Source organism: Gavialis gangeticus, unplaced genomic scaffold (assembly GCF_001723915.1).
Source record: "Gavialis gangeticus isolate Ggan-Ray unplaced genomic scaffold, GavGan_comp1, whole genome shotgun sequence".
Lineage (NCBI taxonomy): Eukaryota > Metazoa > Chordata > Crocodylia > Gavialidae > Gavialis > Gavialis gangeticus.
Window position 1 is genome coordinate 9,276,283 of NW_017729009.1, and position 3,599 is coordinate 9,279,881.

Here is a 3,599-nt window from a genome sequence, read left to right on the forward strand (position 1 = left end):
CGGGGGCAGTTGTGGCTGCTGCGGCATCTCTGCCCCTGGCGACCCCGGCACCATCTCACTCCCCCACTGCTGTCCTGCCAGGCCCCTCACCCTGGCCCTCGCAGGTCTGGACGCACTCTCCCCACGTGCGGAAGTTGTTGGCGTTCCCGCGGCAGCCGCTGTAGAGGAACTCCTGGCACCGCGCGGCTGTGGCGTTGAAGAAGAACCGGCGGGAGTAGGCGTCGCAGAGCCCCTTCTGCACAGGGAGCCGGCACGTGTCTGTGGGCACCGAACAGGCCCTGCATGGGACCCCGCTGGCCCCATCGGGGCAGGGCCCTGAAAGCCTGCACCGGGGAAGCCATGGGGCACCCATGGGGTGAGCGCGGGGTGACCGGGCAGCGGGGCAGGTCTGCGGGGCTGCAGCCTTGTGTCAGTCCCAACCGAGTTAATGCTGCTGATCCCTGCCCCCAGCCCCTCCCTGCCGTCTCTGTCCCCGTCCGGCCCCCAACACCGCCCTTGGCCCCCAGATCCCTGGCCCCAGCACGGCTCGACAACGTAAGCGTTGCCCCTGGGCCAGACCGATGGTCCACGTGCCCAGCGCCCCGTCTGCCACAGCGGCAGTGGTGCAGGCTTTGGAGCATGGGTGTCCCGGCCTTTATCATCTCCTGGCCTGGCAGCTGCTCCAGCCCCCCGATCCTTTTCACTGCCCTTCTCTGCACCTTTCCGAAGCTCAGACCCAGGGATCTGCTCTGCCCCGAACACCCTGCGCCGTGGCCCCTCGTGCTGGGCAGAGCCCTGGGCTGGGTGCTGGCTCGCAGCCCCTGGGGATGCCTCACCCTGCGCTGGCTCCAGGCAGGCCAGGCCATGCTGGATGTGGCAGCGCTTTGCGCTCCCTGGGCAGTCCTGGTCCCTGGAGCAGGGATCCAGGGTGCCTGGAGGGGCTGGACCAGGCAAATGCAAGATGACGGGTCACAGGCAAGGATGAGCAGGGGCTGGTGGGGTGCCCATGGAGAACCAGCTGCCCTGGCACCTTCATCACTGCAACCTGGGGTCCCGCTGAGCTGGGGAAGACCCCACTGACTCATGATGAGGGGAGAAACGGGATGGCTGGGTCCCACCCTTCCAGCCCCTGGGCTCCAGCCATCCGTACCATCAGCAGCGCCTTCCTGCTGCCCGCTCCAGTCCCCTCCAGTGGGCGCGGGGGACTGGGCGATGCCGCGGGCGTCCCACTGCGGGTCTATGCACTTGAGGCCGCAGCCAGTGAAGCAGCACTTCTGGTTCCTGGGGCAGGTCCTGTCATCCTCACAGCGGCTCTGGCAGGGGCTGGAGCTTGGCTGCACCATCACCTGTGGGCACGTGCCCGGGCGGGCTGGAAGAGCGAGAGGCAGGGCTGTGAGCAAGGTGCGGGCAGGGCCGTGGCTTCTGGGCACTCTCGTCACACAGCGGCAGGCTTTTGGGCCACGGTGCTGCCTGGAGCAGCTGTCTGTGGCCCTGGACTGTGAAGAGACCGGAGAGTATCTGGAGTGCAGTTGGCCCCTATGCGCTGGGGTGGGGAAAGTGGCTTCCCCTTGTGATTGTGCCATGGCCAGCACTGCTGGATGGCCACAGAGCCTGCGCTGCCAGCCTGATTTGGGGCAGGGGTCCCGGTGACCATGTGCACCCGCGGGCCGGGCTGGAGGGAGGACAGCTGCTGCAGGCGCGCGACCCTGGCCCCCACAGCCCACGTGGCGTGTACCTGGCTCGGCCGGCGTGCACTTCCGGTGGCAGCCCGACACGCAGCACTTCTTGCCCGGCCCGCACTCGGTGTCGTTCAAGCAGTTCACCGGGCAGGTGGTCACCAGGCCCGGCTCTGGCTTGGGGCAATAGCCCGGGTGCACTGCGGAGCAAGGAAAGGCGCCAGGCAGTGATGGACTCACCCTGGGGCCCGTTCTGCTCTCGGAGCTGGGCACTGTGAGGCCATGTGAATGGCCGTGCAGGTCCGTGCGGCTCCCACCCCGGGGGGACTCGCAGCGTTTCCCAGAGCAGCGAGGACACACGGAGCACAGCCACGTCGCCGACCCTCAGCCTCCTTGCCAGGCTCCAGTTGCAACTGGTGGGGGGGACCGGTGCAGCCCACGGCCCAGCTGCTGTGGCCTTGCAGCTGCCATCCCAAACCCTGAGCCTTTCTGCCCCCAAGACGGGGCTGGTGGGGTCCGCACCCCTCCTTCCCGCCCGGCGCTGACACGTCTCCCCATCCTGGCCTGGGGAGATCTTTGCTGCTCTGTGACCCCTGGGGCACGGTGCTGTGGCAATACCTGGGTTGCGTCACGGGCAGCCGGGGAGGACGACCAGGCGCTCAAGGCTGAAGCCCTGGCAGGACACCACGGCGCTGCAGCCCAGTTCATGGCTAAAGGGCAGCAGCTGCAGCAGGGGGTCTAGCCCCTGGGGACTGGGTGCATGTGGTACTGGGGCCAGCCAGGGCTGGGCAGCATCTGTGTGGGAGCCGGGGGGCCTGACAGCGCGGCACCCCCCAGGGCTGCTGACAAGTTTCTGGCTGGGCAAAGAGACACTTGGGGATAGAGACACCCCGCCTCAGGGTCCTGCGAGGAGCATGGAGCCCAGGTGCCCCGGCCCCGCGGCCGCGTGGCACGTGCCTGGCTCGGGTCACCAGGGGGAGGTGACGGAGCAGCTGTGCATGCGCCCCGCAGCCCTGTGTCCCGGGGCTCCCCGGGGTGCCTCCCTCCACACCCCCAGGCGCGGGGACAGACCTGTGGGAGGGAGCACGCAGGCTCTCATGCCCCCGTCGCTGCAGCACTTCTCCATCCCGGGGCAGGACTCGTCCGAGAGGCAGTAGAGGCAGGACGGGCTCCTGCCCTCCTGGCTGTCCGGGGGGCACTCGCCCCACTTGGTGATGGCTGGATGGGAGATAGGGCGCCTTTCACACCCAGGGGCTGGGGCTGCCCCCAGAGCCCGAGCACCGTCTTGGGGCCTGTGCCCACAGGGCTATGCCTACCCTGCTGCCCCAGGTACCCCCTGGCACGCACCCCCCTTCTCCGTGTCCGGCACGGTGCTCAGCTCTGCCTGCTGGGCCAGGACCCCGGTGACGAGGAGGAGGAGGAGGAGGAGGACGGTGCCGGACTCCATGGCTGGACGCAGCAGCCTCTGAGCTCCGGCCGCTGAGCCGGGTGGTATTTAGCCCCGGGGCGGGGCGGGGCGGCAGGGCCGGGTCAGGTGCGTGTCAGCGGTGCGGTGCCGGCCCAGGGAAGCTGTCGCCGCAGGGCTGTTCTCAGAAGCCGGCAGTGGGTGCCCTGCCAGGGGCTGCAGCTTATCTGCTGGGAGCAGCCTGTACAGGGCAGCGTGACCCCGGGGGCTTGGCACAGGCTGCAGGGCTGCGCCTGCGGTCTTGCTCGGGCATCTGAGAGTCACCATCAGATCTCGCAGGAGCTGGGGCCGCCAACCCTGCTCTCCCACCCCCCTTGAGGTGACCTTGACCTTTCTGTCCTGATCAGACTGGGGTGTCCTGGCACCGGTGCAGGCCCACTGAGGGGGTGCCTGCTCTTGGTGCCCGGGCAGCTCCTCCCAGCTACCGTCCGACCCCCCAGCTGATGCTCCCTGTGCCCCCAGCCCCTGTTCCAGCATGG